The following is a 13,947-nucleotide window of genomic DNA, read 5'->3' on the forward strand; positions in this document are numbered from 1 at the left end:
TGGTTATCATCCCCTCTTCTTGCCTGGGGTAGAATGGAAGAGGAGAAATTTCTCTCTTAACAAAGGATGCAAATGTCATGTTTGTATAATTTTTGTGGTGCCCAGAATGGGACCAAGTCCTGCTCCACCTCCCACACACACCTGCCTAAGGCTCTGGGGGGGGGGGGGGCGTTTGGGTGTGGGAGGGAGATTGGTTGGAGTCTGGGATAGAATTTGGGTGCAAGGTCAGGGCTCAGTCAGGGGGTTGTGCTGCAGGATGGGATGCAGGGGCAGGCTCTTGGAGGGAGTTTGGGCACGGGTGTGGGGTCTGGGTTGGGGTTGGGGGTGCAAGAGAGGGTGAGGGGTGCAGCATTTACCTCGGGCATCTCCCGAAAGCAACCTGCACCCCTCTCTGGCAGCAGCCCCCAAGCAGGAGGGCTGGGGGCATTTCTGAGCATGGCTGCCCGAAGACTCCGCCCTTGCAGCTCCATTGCCACAGTTGGCAGAGTTGGCACTTGGGTGGGGGCAGCGAGTGGAGCCCCTCCACCCCAGGGACTGCAGGGACGTACCAGCCGCTTTCTGGAGTGGTGTGCCACATGGAGCAAGGGTGGTCAGGATGCCGCCTTAGTCCCCTTGTGCTGCTGCTGGTGGTGGCAGGGGTCCCCGGACCCTTTTAAATTGCCCAGGGGCGGCAGGTGGGACCAGGGTTGACACTCCCAAGGGCCAACATTGCTTTGCACAACAATAAATCTTGGAACAGGACAGAAATGAAATGGCAGAAGAACCTAAGGAATTAAAAGCATCTGGATTCATGTGTGTGCGCTGACTCCAATTGGAAACTGTAATTTGACTCGCTTTGTGTCTGGAGCCAGTAAAATATCAGGACAAAATCATTCCAGTGATCGTGACCCTGGGTTTGAGGAGGCTTTGGTCTTATTAAAATGTAACTAGCATGTTACACTTGAGTTTTTAAAGGTGGTTTCCCCAAGCAATCCCAAGTTGTTCTTCCCATAGTTGGCTGATGGGGAACAGCAGGGGATCTCCTTAATCTGGCGGAATCTCTCTGGGCCCCACTGTTATTTCTCCATCCTTTCTCCCCCTAATCACAGACACCCCTCCCCTCCCCATTATCAGTGTTTTAGAGAGACCCCTCCCTCCCTTTATGGGATACAGACTCTCTGTGACGGAGATTGAGTGGGGATCCTCTCTGCATGGCCCCAATGGGGAAGGAAAGAGACTGGGGTGGGGGAGAATACAGGCAGAAGGAGTCAAATGGGGCTAAACCAGAATAGGGGAGATTTTCTTCCTGTTAAAATGTACTGGAGACTCATGGCTGAAAAGCCGCATCTTGAGTTAGGTTTGATACATCAGCCTTACAATCGCCAGGCAAAGGTGTGACCGAAACAGACTGATAACTGCCTGCTTCCCAACTTTGTCCAAGAAACACCTGCAGTGGTGCAACTGGTTAGTGCAGAAGGGAGTGATGCTGGGATTATGAGTTCAATCCTTATCTAGAGCACTGGTTTCTATTCCTTTTGTAGTTTCCCCAGCTTGCTTTGCTTAATTCATATGGAAAGTGCCCTACTAAGAAAAGGAGAGTAAGTTCTAAAATGTGGAAGGAGGTGCACAGCTTGGAAACATTCCCCCCGTGCTGCCATTAGTTCCAATAGATTGCTCACTGGCAGCATGAATTGATTTCTTCGCTGCTTTGAAAGCTGCCAGGAAAAGTTTCTGGTCAATAGAGCTCCCTGATCCTTCCAGCACATCTCTGGTTCCTTCCCTGCCCCAGTCACTGCTGTAGGAGGGTCCTATATACACTGAGCCTAAAGCTTTTCTAAGCCTTCTTAGTGCAGTTGACAGCATGTCAGTCTCATACTCTGAAGATCCTGAGTTCAATCCTCAGATGAGGCAATGGGTTTCACTTGCTGTGCAAGATTTTCTACAACAAAGCAGAGAAAAGAAACTAGAGAAGAGAGGTTTCTAGACCCCCTCCCACCCATTTCACACACACAGACTTTTCTAAGGCATTATCTTTTCCTTCTCTATGGAGCTTGTATTCTTCACAGAGCAAAATAAAACAAAAACATGCAAGTCCAAGCCTAATACAGTATGAAACTCAATACAGATCAAATCTCACCCTCAGAGATCTTCCAATAAGCTTCTTTTGCAGACTAGACTTATTTATTGTCTGGGCCCAATCTTTTCACCTGGTATAGTCCTTGTTCCAGCTCAAGTGGTAGCTAGAGGATGTCTCATGACTGCAGTCATGTTTGTTCAGTTCCACCCATTTATACAGCTTTGGTACAAGGCAGGAATCTTTTGTCTCTCTTCTGGGGAAGAGCCCCAGGTTTAAGATGGATTCCTGTAGCAAGTGACATGGTCACATGTCCTGTGAGGCCCCAAGCCTTCATTCTTCCTGGCCTGAATCACAGATGGTGCAGGACAGAGCCATCTCCAGTCAATTGTCCTGGTTAATGGGAGCCATCAAGAGTCCAAACCATTATTCATGGCCCACATTTTGCATCATTACAACAGGACCTCAGAGTTATAGTTCATATTTCTAGTTTCAGATACAGAAATGATCGGTTCATACAAATGGGATGAACACACTCAGTAGATTATAAGCTTTGTAATGATACCTTACAAGAGACCTTTTGTATGAAGCATAGTCCAGTGACATTATATTCACACTTATTAGCATATTTTCATAAAATCCTATAGAATGCAACTTCACAGCGGGGAAAGGGTTTTACTGCAGCACCTGGGAGCAATTGAGTTTCATGTTCAGGCTGTGGTATGAGTTCCTCCAGGTTTCTCGTAAGTACACAGGGACCTTTGCAGGTGCTCTAGATACAGGAATGGCCCAGATATGATAAAGTGCTGGGGATTGCATTTTCCTTTTTTATATTTATATTTCCAATGACATTTCTGTTTGTGATTTCATTTTGCTTTGTATAACTGTGTTTTCTCCTGGATTTGATATTTAACTAAAAAAAGGCTAAGGCCTCAGGGCGCTGGACAGAGGAGCAGGCTGGGACTAGGACTTCTAAGAGAGCGAGAGTAGCAGATTTTCTGTATTGTTTCCTGCCCTCATTTTCATGACTAGTTTCTCTTCTGCACAAAATTTGTTTGTGGTGCATTTGAGCTTGGCAAGCTCAGTTGGTAGAGTATCAAATTTTTAATGTGAGGGTCCAGGGTTCAAGGCCCTAGTGAAATGAAAAGGGAACCATTCCCTTCAAAATGGAAAGAAGGCATCTTCTTTGGATGTTATTTGACATCACTTTTTTCCCCCCAGGGCTTGGCTTTTCACTAGGAAGAGCCATGTACTGCCAACTTCCTCACATGTCTGAACTGAAGGGGCAACTTCCTCACATGCCCACTGGCCTCTCAGTCTGGATTAAGAAAGGCCTCTGGAAGCTCCAGCAAACTGCTGCATGACAACTTAGTGAGCAAATGCAGGGCTGCCCTCACACGGTCATCCACACCAGAACTCAGCAGAGGTCTGGGGGTTCCCTATTGGTCCCATGATATAAGGGCCAGCATTCAGGACTTTGAATCCTGCAATCTGAGGTGAAGTCTCAGTGGGATCTTAGGACAATTCCTGTGCCACAAACCCTGCTGGGTCTTCCAAGGCTCTATCTTGCTTTCTCAAAGGCCATGAAAGCCTGTCTTTTGCCCACTAGCTATTGTGACTTGAGCACAAGAGGGGACATTTCAGGCTCCCAAGCAAGAAAAGACAACATGGACTTGTGCACCAAGTTGGCCCACCTGACTTTTCTTTCTTCTCTTGCTCTTTGTCAGCAAGGAGAAGAAAAAGAAGCTCTCCTTCAAGCTGGAGTCAGAAGGGCGACGTCAGGATGACTTCCTGAGTGCCGGCTCCAGTCCTTTGCTCTACCAGCTGATCTATCGAAGGGCTGCCGCCTCTGTCTCCAGGTTCGCCCATCGGTGTGTTCAGAATGGAGAGGGGTAACTAGTGGTGTTCCCCAATGGTCAGTCCTAGGACCGATCCTAGTCAACTTATTCATAAATGGTCTGGAGAAAGGAGTAAACAGTGAGGTGGTAAAGTTTGCAGATGATACTAAACTGCTCAAGATAGTTAAGACCAAAGCAGACAGTGAAGAACTTCAGAGAGGTCTCACAAAACTGTGAATGGGTAACAAAATGGCAAATGAAATTTAATGTGGATAAATGTAAAGAAATGCACATTGGAAAAAATAACCCAAATTATACATACAATATGATGGGGGCTAATTTAGCTACAACTAATCAGGAAAGAGATCTTGGAGTCATCATGGATAGTTCTCTGAAGACAACCACTATGGAGATAGAAGCCCTCTACACCAACATTCCACACAAAGATGGATTATAAGCCATCAGGAACAGTATCCCCAATATTGTCATGGCAAACCTGGTGGGTGAACTTTGTGACTTTGTCCTCACCCACAACTATTTCACATTTAGGGACAATGTATACCTTCAAGTCAGCAGCACTGCTATGGGTACTCACATAGCCCCACAGTATGCCAACATTTTTATGGCTGACTTAGAACAACGCTTCCTCAGCTCTCCTCCCCTAACGCCCCTACTCTACTTGCCTTACACTGAAGACATCTTCATCATCTGGATCCATGGAAAAGAAGCCCTTGCGGAATTCCACCATGATTTCAACAATTTCCATCCCACCATCAAACTCAGCCTGGACCAGTCCACACAAGAAATCCACTTCTTGGACACTACAGTGCTAATAAGCAATGGTCACATAAACACCAACCTATACTTGAAACCTACTGACTGCTATACTTACCTACATGCCTTCAGCTTCCATCCAGACCACAACACACGATCCATTGTCTACAGCCAAACTCTAGGATACAACTGCATTTGCTCCAACCACTCAGACAGAGACAAACACCTACAAGATCTCTATCAAGTGTTCTTACAACTACAATACCCACTTGCTGAAGTGAAGAAACAGATTGACAGAGCCAGAAGAGTACCCAGGAGTCACCTGCTACAGGACAGGCCCCACAAAGAAAGTAACAGAACCCCACTAGCCATCACCTTCAGCCCCCAACTAAAACCTCTTCAGCGCATCATCAGAGACCTACAACCTATCCTGAAGGATGATCCCTCACTCACAGAGATCTTGGGAGACAGACCTGTCCTTGTTTACAGACAGCCCCCCAACCTGAAGCAAATACTTACCAGCAACCACACAACAAAAACACTAACCCAGGAACCTATTCTTGCAACAAAGCCAATTGACAACTCTGTTCACATATCTATTCAAGGGACTCCTTCATAGGAGCTAATCGCATCAGCCACACTATCAGAGGCTCATTCATCTGCATAGCTACCAATGTGATATATGCTATTATGTGCCAGCAATGCCCCTCTGCCATGTACATTGGTCAAGCCAGACAGTCTCTAAGGAAAATAATGAATGGACACAAATCACATCAAGAATTATAACATTCAAAAACCAGTCGGAGAACACTTCAATCTCCCTCGTCACTCGATGATAGACCTAAAAGTTGCAATATTACAACAAATAACCTTCAAAAACAGACTCCAAGGAGAGACTACTGAATTGGAATAAATTTGCAAACTGGACACCATTAAATTAGGCTTGAATAAAGACTTGGAGTGGATGTGTCATTACACAAAGTCAAAATATTTCCTCATGTTTATTTGTCCCCCTACAGTTATTCACACGTTCTTGTCAACTGTTCGAAATGGGCCATCCTGATTATCACTACAAAAGGTTTTTTCTCTTGCTGATAATAGCTCACCTTAACTGGTCACTCTCGTTATAGTGTGTATGGCAACACCCATTTTTTCATGTTCTCTGTGTGTATATTTATATATATCTTTCTGCTGTATTTTCCACTGCATGCAGCCAATGAAGTGGGTTTTAGCCCATGAAAGCTTATGCTCAAATAAGTTTGTTAGTCTCTAAGGTACCACAAGTACTCCTCTTTCTTTTTGCAGATAAATTAATGGAGGTTAAGTTCATGAATGGCTATTAGCCAGTATGGGTAAGGAATGGTGTCCTTAGCCTCTGTTTGTCAGAGAGTGGAGATGGATGGCAGGAGAGATATCACTTGATCATTACCTGTTAGGTTCTGGGGCACTGGGCATTGGCCACTGTTGGCAGATATGATGCGGGATTGGATAGACCTTTGGTCTAACCCAGTATGGCCATTCTTATGTTCTCATGAAGGAAGGGGCAAAACCCTGTGACAGAGTTTCTGTAGTGTAGTGGTTATCATATTTGCCTAACAGTGAAAAGTCCCCGGTTCAAAACCAGGCAGAAATATGATGGCTCAATTTTCCCAGCTCCTACTAGACTGTCCCTGCTGTTGTAGGAGCAGCAGTGATTTCTATGCTCAAAAGGTCTGTTATACTTCCCCTGCTCCCACTTTTCTCTCCTATTTTAGATTTGGTTTTGGTGAGCAGTGAGGACCTCATAGAAGAAATGGTTATATGGGATAACCTTGGTTCGAGTGATCATGAGGTAATTCAGTTGAAACTAGATGGAAGGATAAACAAAAATAGATCTGGGACTAGGGTTTTTTATTTCAAAAGGGCTAACTTTAAAGAATTAAGGAAATTAGTTAGGGAAGTGGATTGGACTGAAGAACTTGTGGATCTAAATGCGGAAGAGACCTGGAATTACTTTAAGTCACAGCTGCAGAAACTATCAGAAGCCTGCATCCCAAGAAAGGGGAAAAAAACCATAGGCAGGAGTTGTAGACCAAGCTGGATGAGCAAGCATCTCAGAGAGGTGATTAAGAAAAAGCAGAAAGCCTACAAGGAGTGGAAGAAGGGTGGGATTAGCAAGGAAAGCTATCTTAGTGAGGTCAGAACATGTAGGGATAAAGTGAGAAAGGCTAAAAGCCAAGTAGAGTTGGACCTTGCAAAGGGAATTAAAACCAATAGTAAAAGGTTCTATAGCCATATAAATAAGAAGAAAACAAAAAAAGAAGAAGTGGGACCGCTATACACTGAGGATGGAAAGGAGGTTAAGGATAACCTAGGTATGGCCCAATATCTAAATAAGTACTTTGCCTCAGTCTTTAATAAGGCTAATGGGGAGCTTAGGGGTAATGGAATGATGACAAATGGGAATGAGGATATGGAGGTGGATATTACCACATCTGAGGTAGAAGCCATACTTGAACAGCTTAATGGGAGAAAATTGGAGGGCCCGGACAATCTTCATCCGAGAACATTAAAGGAACTGGCGCATGAAATTGCAAGCTCGTTAGCGAGAATTTTTAATGAATCAGCAAACTCAGGGGTTGTACCGTACGACTGGAGAATTGCTAACCTAGTTCCGATTTTTAAGAAAGGGAGAAAGAGTGATCCGAGTAACTATAGGCCTGTTAGTTTGACATCTGTAGTATGTAAGGTAGATCATGCCAAACCAACCTGATCTTCTTCTTTGAGAAGGTGACAGACTATTTAGACAAAGGAAATGCGGTAGACCTAATTTACCTAGATTTCAGTAAGGCATTTGACACGGTTCCACATGCGGAATTATTAGTCAAATTGGAAAAGATGGGGATCAATATGAGAATTGAAAGGTGGATAAGGAACTGGTTAAAGGGGAGACTACAACAGGTCATACTGAAGGGTGAACTGTCAGGCTGGAAGGAGGTTACTGGTGGAGTTCCTCAAGGATCGGTTCTGGGACCAATCTTATTTAACCTTTTTATTACCGACCTTGGCACAAAAAGCGGGAATGTTCTAATAAAGTTTGTGAATGACACAAAGCTGGGAGGTATTGCTAACACGGAGAAGGACTGGGATATCATACAGGAAGATCTGGACGAACTTCTAAACTGGAGTAATAGTAATAGGATGAAATTTAATAGTGAAAAGTGCAAGTCATGCACTTAGGGATTAATAATAAGAACTTTTAAGATATAGATTGGGGACGCATCAGTTGGAAGCAACAGAGGAGGAGAAGGACCTTGGGGTATTGGTAGATCACAGCATGACTATGAGCTGCCAATGTGATATGGCCGTTAAAAAAGCTAATGCGGTTTTAGGATGCATTAGGCGAGGTATTTCCAGCAAAGATAAGGAGGTGTTAGTACCGTTATATAAGGCGCTGGTGAGACCTCACCTGGAATACTGTGTGCAGTTCTGGTCTCCCATGTTTAAGAAGGATGAATTCAAACTGGAACAGGTTCAGAGACGGGCTGCTAGGATGATCCGAGGAATGGAAAACCTGTCATATGAAAGGAGACTCAAAGAGCTTGGCTTGTTTATTCTAGCCAAAAGAAGGCTGCGGGGGGATATGCTTACTCTTTATAAATATATCAGAGGGATTAATATTAGGGAGGGAGAGGAATTATTTAAGCTTAATATCAATGTAGATACAAGAACGAATGGGTATAAACTGGACACTAGGAAGTTTAGACTTGAAATTAGACGAAGGTTTCTAACCATTAGAGGAATGAAGTTCTGGAACAGCCTTCCAAGGGGACTAGTGGCGGCAAAAGACATATCTGGCTTTAAGATTAAGCTTGATAAGTTTATGGAAGGGATGGTATGATGGGAGAGCCTAATTTTGGCAATTGATCTTTGATTATCGCCAGATAAGTATGCCCAGTGGTTGGTGATGGGATGTTGGATGGGATGGGATCTGAGTTACTGCAGAGAATTCTTTTCTGAGTGCTGGCTGGTGAGTCTTGCCCACATGCTCAGGGTTTAGATGATCACCATATTTGGGGTCAGGAAGGAATTTTCCTCCAGGGCAGATTGGCAGAGGCCCTGGAGGTTTTTCGCCTTCCCCTGCAGCTTGGGGCATGGGTCACTTGCTGATGGATTCTCTGCAGCTTGAGGTCTTCAGACCACAATTTTAAGACTTCAATAACTCAGGCATAGGTTAGGGGTTTGTTATTGAAGTGGATGGGTAGGGTTCTGTGGCCTGCTTTGTGCAGGGGGTCGGACTAGATGATCACATTGGGCCTTTCTGACCCTAGAATCTATGAATCTATGAAACTATAAAGAACCAGAGAGGCAAACGGCTGCTCCGGGTCAGAGTCCCAGACATCCCGCAGAAATGATGAACTGCATGCCATTCTAGGGGGTGACCTGCAACAACGTCACCCGTTGCTTCCCTCCTCCCCAACTGCTTCTGTGTTACCATGACAGTTAACTCCCCATCTGTGTGATGAAGTAATAAAGAATGCAGGAATTTGAAACAACACTGACTTTATTGCCTCTGCAAGCAGAGCTCAAAGGAGGGAGGGGGGCGCAGCCTGCAGCTGCTATGATATTCCAGGCAGGACTGAATCTCCATTAGACAAAGCTTAAAGAAGAGAATGACCTGGGAGTCATTCCCATTTTTGCCCAGGCACCCCCGGCCGACCTCATCGAGGCCAGTTAGGAGCACTAACGGGACTACAATGATGGATACCTGTCCTACTGTACCATCTGTCATCCGGAAGGGAAGGGAAGGGAAAGGGATGCTGCTCTGTAGTGCTGCAGCACCACGTCTGCCAGCAGCTTCCAATAGATATACAGTGACATTGAAAAAAGGTAAGAAATGTTTTTTTCCTTTTTTTTTCACGGCAGGGGGGGAATGACATATACCCTGAACAACCCACCACAATGTTTTTGACCCTTCAGGCTTTTGGAACTGAGCCAAGAATTCAAATGGCTTTTGGAGAGTGTGGGAACTGTGGGATAGCTACAGTTGTCAGTTGCCCCCCCCTCCATGAGCGTCCATTTCATTCTTTGGCTTTCTGGTACGCTTGTCTCAGCTCCTTAAGTTTCACACAGCACTGTGTTGAGTCCCTGTTGTGGCCTCTGTCCATCATAGCCTTGGAGATTTTTTCAAATGCTTTGGCATTTCGTCTTTTGGAATGGAGTTCTAATAGAACAGATTCATCTCCTCATACAGAGATTAGCTTCAGTATCTCCCATACGGTCCATGTTGGAGCTCTTTTTTGATTCTGGGACTGCAGAGTCACCTGTGCTGATCGGTGCTCCACGCTGGGCAAACAGGAAATGAAATTCAAAAGTTCATGGGGCTTTTCCTGTCTACCTGGACAGTGCATCTGAGTTCAGATTGCTGTCAAGAGCGGTCAGAATGGTGCACTCTGGGATAGCACCCGGAGGCCAATGCCATCAAATTGTGGCCACACTAACCCTAATCTGACATGGCAATACCGATTTCAGCACTACTCTCCTCGTCGGGGAGGATTACAGATATCGGTATTAAGAGCCCTTTATATCTATATAAAGGGCTTCATTGTGTGGACAGGTGCAGGGTTAATGTGATTTAATGCAGCTAAATTTGATATAAACTCATAGTGTTGACCAGGCCAGAGAGAGCAGAAGGTTTTCCCTACTGTTTCCCACTCTTGTTTTCTTGAGTAATTTCTCCTCTGCACAAACGTGCTCTTTTCCTTTTGTGAGCCTATCTAGCTCAGTTGGTGGTGCATCAGACTTTTAATCTGAGGGTCCAGGGTTCAAGTCCCTGGTCAGATGTTCAACTACTCACAAAGATCTTAAATTGTTTTTCTGGAGTCTTCTTTGTTGTTATTTTTTCTCTTCAGGATTTTCCCTTTCCTCAGAAGGACCTTTTTGTGTGTGGGTTTCCAGGGGCAACTTCCTGACAGCCCCTCTATCCTTGCAGCCTGGAGGAATAAAGGCCTCTGGGCATATAGCATGCTCCTTCCCTGCAAAAACACACACACACACACACACACACACACACACACACACACACACACACACACACACACACACACACACACACACACACAGAATATCCCTAAGGAATTAGAATCACCTGCTGCTTTCCCCTGTCCTGCTGGATCCCCAAATGACGATGCTCTTCAGCATAAACCCATGTCCTCTCTTTTCCCAGTGCCCCTCAATCCCAACCCTTAGTCCCTCGTATGCACACTGCTCCTCACTCCCAACCAGAGCCTACTCCTCTTCACCCTTCTCCTCTGTCCCTACCCAGAGTCCCCTCGATTCCAACCCACAGGCTCCTCCTCCTCACGCTGCTCCTCGATCCCAACCCACAGCTCCCTCCTTTCCTCCAGCAGCAGGTGCTTCAGACCCCCTCAGGAAGATTTTCTTGCAAGGTTTCATGAATGAATCTGTTTGTGGATTTTACAGTATGTTGGAAATAAGTTGGATTGCTTGCTGAAATGATCACTTTTGGCTGGTGTTGAATTCCCAGTCTCCATGTTATAGGGGCAGGAGAAATAAAGGGTTGTAAGCCTTGTTGTGTGAATTGAGGGCAGCACAACTGCGCTTGGAAGACCCCAATTGAGGGACTCACCCTCAATTCAATAGCACGTAGTAGGCAGGGGACAGGAGTTCCAAAGCCAAGTGAGTTGTGGTCTGAGTCCTAATACTAAAATTTAGGGGTTAGATCAACGTTAGGACAGGGTGGCTGTGGAGGGATGAGTGAGTCCCTAGACAACATAGTGAGTAAGGTGCCTTCTTATTTCCCCCCCTTTTCACCCAGGATGGCAGGTGAACTCTACAGAGGCACCTCTGGGCTCACACTGACTAAGGACAAGAGCTGTGAGTGGGGTACAGAGAGGGGATGGCTCATGTTAAAGGACTCTTGGTTGCTGGACTTACGAACCGTAAGGAAAAGGGCACTGCTCAGCTTATTTGGGGGTGGGTCTTTCCTTTTTGGTTTATGTTTATGCATTGGGGCTGCTGACATGACGTCTGCTAACCCTGGGCTTACACTCCAATGTAGACATACCCTGAGAGGGCATCTATACTTTGATAAAAGCCCTGTGGCCTGGCTGGCCTGGATCGTCTGACTCAGACTCCTGGGATTCAGGTTGTGAGGCTATAAACTGCAGTGTAGACATTTGGACTCAGACTGGAGCCCAGGCTTCGCCACCCTCACCCCTCATGGGGTCTTGGAGGCTGGGCTCAAGCCCAAGTGTCTACACTGTAATTTTATTACCCTGCAGCACAAGCCCGAATCAACTGACCCAAGGTTTGAGAATAGTGACCTGGATGTGTTTATGATAGTGTAGATATAATGTGACGCTATGTCCAGACTGCAATGAAACACCCAAGGCTACCCTGTGCCAGCTCAGGTTCCCGAGGCTTTGGGTGTGGGGTGGTAAATTTGCAGTGTAGATGTCTCAGCTCAGGCTCAATACTGGGCTCTGGGACCCCTGAAGGTTGGGAGGGAGTTTAGCAAGCAAAAAAGGTAAAATGGCAGTGGAGTATTACCATGGACTCAATGGTATTTCTCCATTGGTCTGTCTGCTTTGGGGAAGGGAAAATAACACATCCTGCTGCATTAGTTATTTCAAAGGGTGGTTTAGGATTTTCATTCTCACACAAGGTGCACAAAGCAGGACTCAACCCTTGGCGTAAACTAAATGAGCTGCCCACAGATTCTGGCAGCCACAATGAGCCATTTGGGTGAGAGCTCAGATCTCTCCCTGTCCCAGAGGAAGGGGGTCACCTGTGTGGGGACTGGACCACTGACCTACCAGCTCTTAACTCCCAAATTTTCAGTAACTGTGTTATCAGTGCCTGTGAGTTTAATTTAAACCATAAAAAAATACACTGGGCTAGACCAAGGACCATTTATCTCTGAATCTTGTCTTCTGACAGCAGCCAAGAGCAGGTGCCCCAAAAGCCACTCAACAAAGCACCACTAGGAATTATTATCCCTGCCCCAAAAGCAGACAGACCAATGGAGAACTGCCATGAGTCCAGGGTAATGCTCCACTGCCATTTTACCTTTTTTGCTTGCTTAACTCCCTCCCAACCTTCTGGGCTCCTAGAGCACTGTACTGAGCCTGAGCCGAGACACGTACACTGCAACTTTACAGCCCAAGCCGCATGACGATGATTACTCCAACACAGGCCTGCCCTGGGTGTTTCATTGCACTGTAGACCTACATTTATGTTATGTCTACACTGTGATTAAAACACCCAGGGCACCTGTCTCAAAGCCTGGGTCAGCTGACTCAGGGTTATGGGGCTTGGACTGCAAGACTATAAAATTACAGTGCAGACATATAGACTTGATCCCAACCTCTGAGGCCCCATGAGGGGTCAGGGTTTCCGAACCCAGGCTTCAGGGTGAACACAAATATCTGCACCACAGTTTTTAGCCCCACAGCTTTAGCTCCGTGAGCCCAAGTCAGATGACCCAGGCCAGCCCTGCTGCCATCTTTATCGATGTGCTCAAAGCAGCACCTTGGAGACCCCATATTCACCACTGTCAAATAGTGATGATACGTTTTGAACAAAGTCTGCTTGGTGAGGTATCATTTTAAAAATCTTGAACTGTTCATCTGTTGAACTTTAATGTCTTCTTGAATTCTATGTGCTCGCATTGGTTGGGAAGTTATGAAGTTTTGCTCTGTGTGCATTACAGAAATACGTTATGAGGTTGGGAAATGCCCACCACCAACCTTTCAGGTGCAAAAATGGAGGAGCCAGACTCGTTGCTGGCCCATTAAAGGGATCTACACTCCCAAGGACTATCCCAGGAACTGTGTACAATGCAGACTTCGCCAAGATAACACAGCAACAGTGGGCACTGCTTGACTCACATCATAGCAAAGGAGCTTTCTAGAAAGTTAGAAGAAACTATGAAAGAGGGCTAGAGACAGCTGGGAAAGGGAGGGGAGAGAGATGAGACGTTTTCTCTCTGTTTCTTTCCTCTCCATTTTCTGCTCCTTCCTTCAATTTCAGAAGCCTCCCTTGTGTTTCAGACTGTGCAGTGACGCCCTCCCCACCCCAGGCCTCTGGAGTCTTTGGAGCAGAAAGATCCCAGGAACTGAGGATGAATCCAGGAGTGAGTAGCTGTCAGGAAGGAGTCCTAGCAGCTCTTCTGGGAGCACAGTGGAGGAATGACTCCTTCTTCTCTAGATTCTCCATGTGGGGCTCTGGGGAGCAGGGAGGGTTGTATTATAAATTCCATCCAGCACCCCCCTTTAATCC

At 46.0% G+C, this 13,947-nt stretch overlaps 1 non-coding gene across 1 annotated transcript; it reads left to right on the plus strand.

The window, feature by feature from the left end:
- The first annotated feature begins 1,817 nt into the window (after nt 1-1,817).
- TRNAM-CAU lies at nt 1,818-1,890 on the plus strand. The gene has a single exon. It is a non-coding gene; the product is annotated as a tRNA-Met (tRNA).
- Nucleotides 1,891-13,947: the final 12,057 nt, after the last annotated feature.

The sequence above is a fragment of the Gopherus evgoodei genome, unplaced genomic scaffold, assembly GCF_007399415.2.
Source record: "Gopherus evgoodei ecotype Sinaloan lineage unplaced genomic scaffold, rGopEvg1_v1.p scaffold_61_arrow_ctg1, whole genome shotgun sequence".
NCBI lineage: Eukaryota > Metazoa > Chordata > Testudines > Testudinidae > Gopherus > Gopherus evgoodei.